The sequence below is a fragment of the Salvelinus sp. IW2-2015 genome, unplaced genomic scaffold (genome assembly GCF_002910315.2).
Source record: "Salvelinus sp. IW2-2015 unplaced genomic scaffold, ASM291031v2 Un_scaffold4747, whole genome shotgun sequence".
NCBI classification, from domain to species: domain Eukaryota; kingdom Metazoa; phylum Chordata; class Actinopteri; order Salmoniformes; family Salmonidae; genus Salvelinus; species Salvelinus sp. IW2-2015.
The window spans coordinates 13,818-27,138 of NW_019946016.1; the positions used below are offsets into that span (position 1 = coordinate 13,818).

The 13,321-nt window shown below is 43.0% G+C and overlaps 1 non-coding gene and 2 pseudogenes across 1 annotated transcript; 2 read left to right on the plus strand and 1 right to left on the minus strand.

The window, feature by feature from the left end:
• The first annotated feature begins 1,728 nt into the window (after positions 1–1,728).
• On the plus strand, positions 1,729–6,377 carry LOC112077605 (selenoprotein S-like; annotated as a pseudogene).
• Positions 6,378–7,605: 1,228 nt separating this feature from the next.
• On the plus strand, positions 7,606–9,996 carry LOC112077604 (chondroitin sulfate synthase 1 pseudogene; annotated as a pseudogene).
• On the minus strand, positions 9,328–9,409 carry trnae-uuc (transfer RNA glutamic acid (anticodon UUC)). The gene has a single exon. It is a non-coding gene; the product is annotated as a tRNA-Glu (tRNA).
• Positions 9,997–13,321: the final 3,325 nt, after the last annotated feature.

Consider the following 13,321-nt stretch of genomic DNA (forward strand, 5'->3'; position numbering starts at 1 on the left):
GCGTCAATATCTCCAATAAATCTCCTGGGCGCTGGGTGATTCTAAACTTGGTCTGTCTATAAGCGAGCGAAATAGACCAGAAAATTTGCCATTTAATTTTTGTCAACTCACGAAGCGAGTGAATAGTAGCTAATTGGAGCTGTTTTGCGAGCCTGACATCCGAAACGCCTTCGTATAGGATTAGCAGAGTTTTATGCAATTACAATAAATAAGAAGTCACCAAAAATCCACGTTTAGAAGACTTGGGAATGTACGATCGTTGGACACAATTGAGAGTCACCAAATCGATAGGCAATCCTTAGATCAACGAGTATAGAAGCATACAGATAGCCTACAACCACGCTGGCGTAAACCAGACTGTTAAAGTTTAACGCGGTCAACTGCAACAATAAACTCGCGTAAAGTTTACCCTGCACATCAATGGTCAGATGAATTGTGTTCTTGCACCTCGTTTTACCTTAAGATTATTCATAACGTTCCTAGTCCCTAGTCCTTTGAGCGTAGAGGTTAGTCTCTTCGAGAAAAAACTAAAACTGTTAATTAAAAATGACAGTAACTAGCTAAACGCTAATTCTAGTAGCAGTGCTAAGACCAGCTGGGTTCAGCCCTGTAGTTTATTAAAAATTAATTTAAGCAATAAGATTGTTCCTAGGCTAAGATGGCTATGCTACCGTAGCTCCCGTTGCTGAACTTAGCTGCACCACCCAAGATAACTAAGGTAGAAACAGAGACGCCTAAAACATTTTATGACACTTCGACCAGGGCTCTTACCACACTTTTGAAGCAAAGCTACTGGACCTAAATGCCACCCATTCCGGGGCGGCAGATTTTTTACCCTATTTGCATATCTGGCAATTTTTCAAAATTCCACCTTCTTTCATCCACCTCGAAGATTGAGCCAAACAACTTTAACTGATTTTAAAGCTTCCGCCAATAGTTTTCTACGTTATTTGACATGTGGTCCTTAGGTAAACCCTTGACAACTCAGCTATAAGCACCAGCCCTACTTTAGGATTGGGTTTACCCGGTAACAAATAAACACCGTCACGGTGCCCTATTCAGGAATCTGTCAACGGGATGCTATAGAAATGTACTTTGAAACTATGACACACTCAACAGTTTTATGCGACTTTGTTACTTGAGATTTTTGGAGTTCCGCGCGTTGAAAAAGTGTAAAGTTTTTTCTTCTAATTTATGTGATTGACACTACATATCAACATGAGTAATGTGAGATAGTGCCGAGGAGACAGGCATAACCGGTCCCAGTACAGTGGCGTGAGATTGGACCGCAGGGAATCTTGCATCCAGCCCATCTTTTCAGTGTCCTACAACGATAACTGGTGGGTGTCTCCCGAGTCGTCGATCGGAGGTTGCTTGACCAATCTACACACGAAAGGGCGTTTATAGCAACCATAGAAAATATCTTATAATTTGAATGGACAAAAGATGAACTTACATCCCCACTCATCTGCCAGGTAACCAACATCCCTAGATAGGTGATCTCCCTTGGTCCATAGTACTGCAAATCTTTTAAAAGTTTTCCCGCGTAAGCAAGATCACAACTCGTAATTCAAAGTATATTGGCCTACCTAAAGTTGCGTGAATTCTAAACTTTAAATACAATCGGTATGTCGATAAAAATTAACTTGCTGTTGACCCTCTCGAACACAGGCTAGAGCCCTAGTTTAAGGCCCCAATTCGTCACATGTGCTTATGGATAATTCATATTTCCTTTCATCTCGGCAAGGTCAAACGAGGAAATGTAATAATTTTATAATTTTTCAAGTTGCTTTGTTTCCCAAGTGCTGGGTCTTTTGAATATGTTCTTATTATAACAATTCATTTCTCAATCACCCAACCTTCAAGGAAACGTCTAATAAATATCAATATGGGTTCTGGCCATCATCTTACTCTATGTAGACAAAATATGATGCGTTTATGAGTTGAGTCCCCCTACCATCTCTGCCTAGCATGTGCACAATACTAGAATGTGAAATGTATTTGATTCCTGGAGCATTTCATAGCAATGCTTTTTTTGTATGATCTATTCAAAACTGTCCARGAATGGCTGCAAAAATACATAGCCTCGTACAATTCATTTTCGAAGACCCAAGTAGTCATATCAGATTTTGAATCTGTGATTACACTGGCAACATTGGGAAGAAGTGGAATAACAGTTGTGTTATTGCTGACATCACATTCATTACCCTGTATTTTAGCCCATTGTTAAGAATGAGAATTTTTACACTGATCAGACTAAATAAAGTAAATAGATAATCAAATCACCTGAAAACAAGATTACATTAATCTGCCCCTACACCCTAACCAAATAGGTGTTTGTTTATTGTCCCCCCTCTAGAATCAAATTTACACTATTGGGTTCACAATCTGTTAGACACCATTTTTTTTTTTTTTTGTATCGTTCCAAATCAGCTCACCCTACCAAACCTCCCTGCTAAAACATACTGTAGGTCTGTCTGCTGCCTTTTTGTTGTCACAGCCTAAATGTCAATACTCAGGGCTGGCTCTAGCCTTTTGAGAACCCTAAGCAAGATTTGATTGGGGGGGCCCCCCACATCGCGTGAAAACATTTAAAACATTTTAGTGGTCCCCCTTTTGATGTTGGAGAAAAAAATGTAGTGTTGTAAGTTCATTTCCTGCAATTCTACACATTTTGCCAAGGGCCGCAGAGCGAATGTTGCCGCTTTAAAGCAAGTTTTCTGCAATTCTACGCTTTGGTATGGYGAGAACTTTGCAATGTTACAACACATTTCATGCAATTCTAATCATTTTGCCATGGGACAGAGAAAAAATGTGCAGTTTCACAGCTTATTTCCTGCAATTTCTACCCATTTTGCCGAGGAGTGGATCAACATTTTTCCCCTGCAATTATACACATTTTGTAATGAATTATGCCATGTTAATATAATTTGAGTGTGCATGACTAACAAAATCAATAGGGGCCCCCTGGAGGTCAGGGCCCCTGGGCACGTTCTCTTCATGCCCGGTCCGTATTCGGCCAGGATTACTACTTGTTTAGATAGATTGGTTGGTAGTTAGCTTAAACTAAAAATTGTTAGCTGACATGGCTAAAAGAGAAAAGCTACTGATGCACAATTTTTTTTTAAATTGCACCTGATGTATTCTACTGTTCTTACACTCAATAATAAGTTGAGACCTCAACGTAATTTCCCTTCCTGTCACCAGTCCGGACCATTGGTGGCAGAATATGGATGGTATGTTGTTCATGTGTGTGGGGGTCTACCTGGTGGTCCAGAACCTGACAAGAGGAGAGCCAGCCAGGGACAGAGCAGCTCGGCTTCTGGAGCAGTGCAAGGTGAGTGGCCGTAACCAATAGTGTTTTATTTAACCAAGGAAGTCACTGAGTTTGACAAGTACATTTAGTCTCTTATGCAGACACACACCGTCAGACATGCACGCACAACACGCACCTAGGACATGAGCGTTCTTGCTGCAGCTCCAACAATGCCATATTCTCAAGACACTGACAAGCTGCTAAAGCAGAAACCAACTGGCACTCACAGGCTAGAGCCAGCTCTCATCCAGGCGACTGACCACTCAGGAACGGAATCTCGGAATGCCATGGAATTAATGGAGTCAGTAATATCATCCAACTCTTAAAAAAAAAATCTGGCAGATCCAATGCAGTGGTGAGGAGACAAGAGGCACTGGAGGCGTCCAGGAGAAGAATGCAGGAGGAGCTGGATGCAAAGGCGGCCCTCTTCAGCGCTGAAAAACAACAGGTATAAAGTGACACCTTTCATATAGACGGACCATACATAGACCATACGGAACGGACCGTACATAGACCATGGACGACCGAACATAGACCATCGGCTTCTTAGCAAAGAGCAATTTCTCAAGCAAGGATTTTGCTTGGACTGTCTGGGAGTGGTCTGAGTTGGAGGGAAAACTATCTGTCATTGGCAGAGGTTTGGAACTCTTTTTATTGGCCTATATACTCATTTAACGCCTAGTGATGTCACCAGACAGGCCAAAACTCCGTCCCACCAAATCAGGCGGTCTTTCAAACAGCTCTCACACTAAAAGGCATTATCATCGTTTTCACAATTTCACAGTATTATTCTAACCTCATAGTGTGGAAATAAATATGTAAAGCACAGGTAAGTCACGTTTTTGACTGCACTGGGCCTTTAACACAGATCTGAAACCCCAGGCACCACAAACAAGTTTGCCCGTTGTCCCTGCCAAATCTGATTTTGAAGACTTTTTGTACTTGTCTTTTGTTTGCCGCGTGATAGCTGGAGGAGGAAGAAGAGCACAAGAAAATTGAGATGTATGACAGCATGAAAGAGGGGAGGTTACAGAGGAAAAGCAAAGACAGCCGCCAGGTAAGCTGCCTTCTCTATCATAGGCCTAAGTAACATACATAATATGCCGTTTAGCAGACGCTTTTATCCAAAGCGACTGCATGCATACATTTCACATGTGTGTGGGCCTGGGAATCGAACACACAACCCTGGCATTGCAAGCGCCATCTCTACCAACTGATTCATACAGGACCACCATACATAAAATGTCAGGATCAGGAGTTTTTTACGGGCAGGTCACGGGGTCAGAAAAATCTCTTGGCGTGATAAGTCGTGATTAGCACCAGAGTTTTTCCTGACCATGAAGGAAACTCCTGTCTCTGACATATTACATAAGTCGTAGATTTGTTCATGGTTCATGTAAGCACTTAGAGGTTTCTTGTCTGTAAATGAAAATAGCTCATTCTAATCTATTATTATGATGTAACATTTCAGAACACTGAAGAGGCAGCACATCGACTACAGTGTTGAAACCAAAGACTGACAAGAAGCCCCTACGGAGCAGTGGTATGTTGACATATTTGATGATGAGAGCAGTATTGTAATTGGAGGCTTCCGAGGTATGTTTGTAATAGCTGGGAGGGGGGTAAGCGACCACAAAAAGGGGGGGGGGTAAGTGTAATTAAAATTTTATGATTGTATAAAAAAAACTATTGTTCACAAAACATAAAATGTAAGACATCATGCTCACTCTTAAAGTAATTAAACGGGTTCTGAATCCTACTAGATCCCTTTCTGTATCCATGCAATGATGAGCAACTTTCATATTCATGCAAGGCACTAATCTTACTGTAAATAAAAAGCACTGCTATTCTTACTGAAACCTATTCAAAGTTTATACATTTAACATTTACACCTGCAAATGGTGCCAAATTAAAAGTCCATACCAGTAGTAACGAAGGAATGAAATCCACAAAAGAAAAACAATTGAACACACTGCGCAACGCTGCAGAGTAGCTTTGTACTGCAACTAGTTGGTCCTGCGAGTTGTGTACATCTGTCTGTATACGATACAGGAAACGCATAATATTGCTAATGTTTTGTATTTCAAAAACATTAGCGATACAGAATTCCATCCTTGCACAGATGTTTTTTGGATTATGATCCGGTAAGAAGCAGTACTAAGCTTTTTTGGGGGGGGGGGTATCCAAACAGTGTCTTTAAAAAGAAAATGGCTAAAATGTGACGTTGCTCCTTTAAGGAATAAGTAGTAGGTAGGTGCGCTGTGCGTCCTCCATCTCCTCTCTGTGCCAGTAACCTACATTCTGCCCTGCTGTGTGTATTTCAGGCTTTAATCCCCTGAGCGGAGAGGGAGGTGGATCCTGTGGTGTGAAACCAGGAAGGAGAGGGCCGTCAGCTGGCGGCGGATGAGGTTAAAGGAGGTCAGAGCCACAGGCTCAGGGTAGACATCTCCCCCTTAACCCGGATCTAGGATCAGAATACCTACCGTCGTTCCTAACCTGAACTACTAGGAGGATGGAAGAAATATCTGACCCTAGCTGTGGCTAGGTGTGACTTGTGCCTACTCTGAGTGACCTGTGAACTCTGATCTTTGACCCGTCCGAGACACACACTGACCTACTGAAGGAAGCTGCCAGCATCTCAAACCTCTTAGTTATTGATCTAAATCAATCTGTTATTTGTAACTCTCTGTGTTTGGGTTTAGGGATTGTTTCACAACTGCATTTTAGATCATGTTGCTCAGTAATATTAGCATTGTCAAAAAATACAATGTGTTGCCACATGATAACGATGAATCCTTTCTTTTAATGCCTTTGGACAACTTCAAACTAACCAGTGTTGAAAACGATTGTCTTGTTTCCACATTCAAATTTTGGCTTATTGAATCATCTTATTTCAGGACACCTGAGAAGGCCTTCTGAGTACGACAGTTTCTAATGATGCTATTCCTGTAAATGGCATCTGTCCAGTGGGTTTGGCTGATGACTTTCAGTGTAACTGTGTATGTGTGTTTTCTTGTCTCTTTTGGGGTTGGCGTTTGTGTAAAGTTTCAAATGTGCGCTGCACCACAGGCTTCATTTTGCGAGAGTAGATGCTAGCCAGATGGCTTTAGTACTGCTGTGCACCGTACTGCTTTTTATACAATTACATAAATCAGAGTTAACCGTTAGTCATCGTGTTATTTATTGGAATATCAATGATCATCAAGCAATTTTAGTTACTGAGAAATAAACTGACCTGCACCTTTTTATCACAATAAAGGTATTTATAGATAATTGTCTACGTATCTGTGATGTTTGATGGGGAGGCTGACCTGTGACGACAACACTAGCGTAATCATACACCTGCCAGCTCCACATTGTCCACTAGATGGCGGCAGTGTAATGTAAATGAAGCCACAATCATAACGGTATGGGTACAGATTTTCTAAACTGTATTGGGTAGATCGCACTGATTTCTATGGCTGTCATATACATTATTGTTGTAGTCTTGCTCTTAAATTGATAAGAATTTTATACAATCATTGTAAACTTATGTTCATTTTCTGCCCACCATTTACATTAATTGAGTTAAGAGCATTTTGTGGTTGGCCGAGTCGATTATGATTTCTCAGAAATTGCTTTTTCATTTCACTATCAGTGCCGCATATTAACTCGGCTGACGTTTATTTCAAGGTTCAACAATGCTTGTTCTGTACTTTTTTGCCTGTCTGCATGCTGGCCTTTCACTTTCACCGGCCTCATCACCAGGGATTCTCATTTTTTGTGATCAGACTGTCGGCGTCAAATACTGGGAGGAAAAAAAGCTGAGACCACTACGTAATCACACACCCCAGCCAGTCAGAGCGCTCCTACGGAGTATCCACTAGGTCAAATCACACAGTTAAGCCGCGTTGCTCCTAAGCGTTTTCGACATTCTCACAATGGCGAGGTAGTGGAAAGAATGGGTTGGCTACGCGTCTCTGGGCGAAGAAGAACCCTTACATTTTGTTGAAGGTCGCAGTTTTTTGTCATCTATTGATAGCGACGGAATGCTTGCTGTTTAGAAGGGCCACATGAAGAGAGGATGTACGATCAGGTGGTGGGTTTATGGAGACGCTACGTATCGCAGCCAGCTTACATCGGGACCAAAAGCGGGTTGGATAAGAAAGAGGCTTTCCTACCATGAAGCGAGCTAACCCCGTTTTTTATGACGAGGGAGAAACTTGAACCAATATTGCTTTACAAAGACGCTGTGTTGGCAACAGGAGAATAGGCTACGAGGCTAATCGGAGTGGGTCAAGTTTTGGGGAATGGCAGGTCGAAGCCGAAGAGCATGGTTTAGTGTTCTGTTGGGGCTGGTTGTCGGGTTCACCCCTGGCTTCCAGACTCATATTACCGAAGGCTACGGAGCTGAAGAATCCGGTCAGAAACGCAAGGCGAACCCAGCCGGTTGCGGGTTGAACGGGGTCTGAGGAGAGAATACGGTGGTGTTATGGCCCCGCAAGTACAGATTTCCGGCGACCGAGAAGCCAGTTCCGAGGTCAACAATTTCCTTTCGTCGGCGTCATGACTGCCAGAAGTACCTGAATAACCGCGCCATCGCGGCACATAGGTAAGTTATGTTAGAAATGGAAGGAATGTTGCTTTTTCTTTTTAACAAGATACCATTTTCCGCTATAGTTTTCTGTCCCAGGGTTTCTGTAGCGTCAGTTCTTTTCATTCCTCTCCCCATTCTGAAATTGTCAGCCTACATTTTACATAGGCACTTAAAGATACATATTGTTGCTAGTTTTCTGCCAATATGGATCCCGAATTTTAACAATGTTGCCTCTTAAGACTTATGCAAAATTGTTGTAAATGTAATCGATACAAATGTTGCTAGTCGCCATTTACAGTGTATCAATGCCATGTGTGGCTGTGGCCTGTATTATGATAGTCCTTTTTCTTGTGAGCTTTAAACACCTCATGTTCTGTAAGCTGCAACAAAACCTTGTTGGATATAATACTATAGAATATTACGTCACTACAACTTGTCCTAAGTGGCATTAGAAGTATTTGTTACAGGGTCTTGTTATAACATGCTCATACATCACACCCACATTTACCCTACAAAATCATACTTCAATAGGCAAACTCTTCTGTTCAGTTTTTCAGGCCTTTGAAAACTCTGAACACATTCACTTCACAATTGAGCTGTATCATTCTGTGGTGATGGTTTTGCCATCAGATGAGCTGTATGGGCTCTTTGGTAGGCTAGTTTAATTCGATTGAGTAGGCAATGGCTCCATCCAAGAATATCTCCAATTGTGAGGTGTTTCTGTAAGTGTTTCGTTGTAGACTAGCACTGGTGCTATTAGGATAGCTCTAAATGTAGAGATGTCTGTTTGGAAAGAGTGAATGTTAATGTCATTAGCCCTGAAATGTCTTCATCTAGGCCCCACTGAAATGCAGTGAATGTGAAGGTTTTATGAAATGATGGGTTGGACCGAGAACAGCCTGCAGACTCAACAGTGCTATCTTTCATGTGTCAGTTATGTGGAAGATTCAATATAATCAGGGGAAATGTGTTTGCACATCTGCAAAGACACTGTATTCAATCAGATTAATTAGTAGAGTAGTTTATTTATTCTCCTCGAATGCCTTTAATGGACCGATCATGGTGAACGTCTAGAGACCCGAGAAGGAGATATCTATCACAGTATTTTACATCCACTCCCATGTCTTTATTTTGGACCCAAGTAAAGTCCCATTTTGTTTATTTTCAGTGCAGATGGTGGGAAAGCAGGCCTTCTTTTTACTGTCTCAGTTGTTAGTTAATTACTAGATTCCCATTCAAATACAGTTATTTTCCTAATGAAACATTACTGGTTACTGGTGCTCAGTTGGGTATTTAGTAGGCTCAAGTCTGTGCGTGAACCTCTTGTAAATACAGGTTATAACACATGTTATGCTGTGCTATTAATGACGCTTATCTGTCTATTTGACATTTTAGTCATTTATTAGACTCTTTCAGTAGTGAGTGTATATATACATTTCCATACTGGTCCCCCGTGGGAATCGAACCCACAACCTGGCGTTGAAAGCGCCATGTTCTACCAACTGAACCACACGGGAGTCTTTCTATGTCTTTCGTGGCCCAACTTGTGTGTGTGTTAGAACTCTAACCCACTCTCCATCCTATAGAGTACCTGACCTCTGCCTGTGTCTCTCTCTGTAGAACGTGGGCTCAGACCATCCCGGGCCATGTGGAGTTCTTCTCCAGCGAGGTTCGGACACCACCATTCCCATCCCCATCGTGGCGCTGCAACACGTGGACGACTCCTACCCCCCGCAGAAGAAGTCCTTCATGATGCTCAAGTACATGCACGACCACTACCTGGACCAATATGAGTGGTCATGCGGGCCGACGATGATGTGTACATCAAGAGCGAGCGCCTGGAGGGCTTCCTGCGCTCGCTCAACAGCAGCGAGGCCTCTTCCTGGGCCACGGGCATGGGCGCCGCGACGAGCTGGGCAAGCTGGCGCTGGAGCCCGGCGAGAACTTCTGCATGGCGGCCCCGGCGTGATCATGAGCCGCGAGGTGCTGCCCGGGTGGCGCCCCACATCGGCCAGTGCCTGCAGGAGATGTACACACGCACGAAGACGTTGAGGTGGGCTGGCGCGTGCGGAGGTTTGCCGGCGTGCAGTGCGTCTGGTCCTAGAGGTAAAGAGCAAGATGGCAGCTGGTCGTATTGTATACTGCAGTTAGTAGATCTATCACGGCTTTTGAAGGTTTATTTTTAATTGGTGTTATACAAGAGAAGGCTGGGTAGAAAACCATCTGAGATTGAGGATGTAGTCGGTAGGTGACCTTCAATGTCGTCCGTTCTAAGTGTACTAAATGTGAGGAGGGGAATCGCCAACAAGACGCCTACCTTGGCTTGAAGTACTCTGTGAAGCGAAAGACATCATGAAGTGGATTTCCCACACACCACAGTAGTGTCAAGGGCATAAGTTGATAATCAGTAGATCTGGCACCTTCAGTAGACACTCCTTAGAGATCTCCTGGCAGATTTAGTATTCAGATCTTATTCATGTGACCATATGATTGCTTGACAGATCAAAGAAAGGGGCAATTCCATGAAATGATTCTGAGACCAGGGCTCTAAAGTGCGACCATTTTGGATGCATATGCTCCTGTAAATATGTTTCTGTGTGACTGACATCTTATTTGGGAGACCAGTGCGTCTAGGAGGAAAATGAGTCAGAGAATAATTGCTGTAATGATTAGGGTTTGCTGTACCGTCGTTCCCCAGTGACCTACTGTAGAGTAAAAACTGAGCACATATTCGTTACTGTCACGGCTGCTCCATTACAACAGAGAAAATGGACTGTTTCAAGCACAAACAGGTCAAAAGATATGACCCATATACTGGCACAATATTTGTTTCTTCCTCGTGAGATTGGTGGGCTGCGTTTTGCATTGATAAACCATGAACGTTTACACCTTGTTCAGTCATGTCACCTCATTATCTAGCTAACAACCTGGTTCCTTCACCGTTCTATCCCTAAACAGTAGAGGCACAGGAAAGGACAAGGGCTTCTTCAGCAGGGCAGGGATCACACCAATGAGTGAATGACTGATCTCTTGCATGTCGTCCCTCACAAACTTGACGCTCTTAAAGCGTACAATTCTAATGTTTTGCATCTCAATAGGTACACAATGTAGAAACCTAATTTTTCAATGGCAGGTTTTTGTTTCAACATTTTAGCTTTTTATAATAAACAAATGTCTTTACACMGTTAAATATTCATTTATATAGCACAACGTGTGCTTCATATATACTCTCAATCAATTGAAACTTTATTTTCTGGCCAAGCAATATTTCCCCCCCCCACTTATACTGCAATCAAAATTCCTTGTTTCAGACCTTWGCTTTCTAATGTGCGTTGTTTTAAACTCAACCCCATTTAACAAGGTTCTGCAGGCGCAATTTAGGCTATCAGAGATTATGGGTTGCAGCTTGGCAAAAGGTGTCCGTTTTCTGACTGACAGCCTTTGTTAGTGTGTTCATCTCACAGTAGCTGTGGAGCTTTCGTGCTGCTGTTCTCCTCACAAGCATTAGACAGAGATTAGAGAGGGAACTGTGTCAGACTCTTAATTCAAATGTCGATCAATTCATGTCTTTATTCATTAGGCCCACTTGATCTGACGTGTGTTTGTGCTTACGCCCCGGCGCCCTGCTGGTCCTTTGATATCAAGGTTATTATGACCGAGTCACGTTGGCCTGTGTGTGTGTGTGTGTGTGTGTGTGTGTGTGTGTGTGTGTGTGTGTGTGTGTTTATTGACCAGTTTGTAAACCATAACAAGACATTTTCTGTTTACAGTTGTCCACTGGGTTCCTTTGCAAACTACCAGAAACAGTATGTTGTGTATTTTGGCAGCAGGCACAAGGCCGGGCACCCACCCACCATACGGTTGACTTGGCATTCTTCACTTCAGTTAGTCATTTAGCCATAAATCAAGTCAAGGGTTCCACAGTCACTGTTGAGACACGCAGKTAAATMCACATTTCCCCCATCCAAATAAATCTGCATATAATATCAGGCCTGTGAAKAAATTTGTAAAACACAGCATCTGTTCYGTTTTTAAAGCTGCTAATTAATCTGGTTTGGCAGGTGGAATGAGACAGAGCTGACATGTCTGCTGTCTCATATACAGAGTTCAGTCCCAGCCACCTTTACGACAGGCCTGGGGCGACTTTTAAACAGCCATTTGATGTGAGTTTTAATTACAGCTTATCGTTATCTAGTTACAGAGAGCAGAGCCAAGCAACTGCATCATTAATATCAGTGAGTGTGTGTGTGTGTCTCTGTCTCTCTGTCCTCTTCCTCCTAAGTGTTTGTGTGTGTGTCTCTGACTCTGTCCTCTTCCTCCTAAGTGTTTGTGTGTGTGTCTGGCTGTCCGTCCGTCCCTCTCTCCTCATCACATCTCCGTGGTGAATCTAAGTGACTGTTTAACATTACAATTGTCTGAAATCTCAGACAATTTCCATATTTTGATGATTCAGTACGTTGGTAGGAGAACTTGCTGGCATCACAGTGGAGGTCTTTACTACTAAAATCCCAATGAGAAGTTGCTTATGAAGATGTATCCCTTCAATAAGAGTCAGTTGTTTGGTCAGCCAAGCAATCGACAGTGTGTTTTGTGGGAGCGTCTGAATGAATGTCTGTACATTAGTCTATTTAATGTGGTGAAGGAAGAGAAAGAGGTGTGACCCAAACCAAGGCTTATTATTCATCTAGGAGTCCAGTCTTAGATGTGACACACACACACAAAGCCTCTCTTTGTGGCACTGCTAATAAAACAAATCCCACTAATTTGTCATCGGTGGTCTAACCTCTTCTTGTTTCTTTTGGTTGCTGTTTGGGGGGGAGGGAGGGGATGGATGCAAATAATCACATATGCTCATCATAGTGAACTATGGTCCTGAGTCATGTGATTYTGTCTGTATAGGCCCAGGTCTCATTCCCTGACCAAAGAAACATCTCTYGTTTCCTCAGTAATGCCTGCTTGTGGAGTTAGTTGCTATGGTAGCTGTGCATCCATGTCTCCCTTCACTACAAGCGAGTCAGTGTTGTTGAGAGTCATTATCCAAATGGTGTTTTAGAAGAGCCCTCCAGTGATTCAGAAAGAGCAGCAGAACAGCCGTCACTGGGCTTTGAGTCTATTGATCCTCTATCACAGCCACAGAACCCAGCGCTTTCTGTCAGACTAGCTGTTATCATCCACTACAAGTCTGTGGACGCCTGCTCCTCGAACATCTCATTCCAGAATCATGGGCATTAATATGGAGCTAGTCCCCCCCCCCCCCCTCTTTGCTGATATAACAGCCTCCACTCTTCTAGGAAGGCTTTCCACTAGATGTTGGAACATTGCTGCGGGGACTTGCTTCCATTCAGCCACAAGCATTAGTGAGGCCACGAGTCAACCGTCGGTCACGAGTCATGAAGGCAGTCAATTCCACGTGAACTTTAGTCACAGTA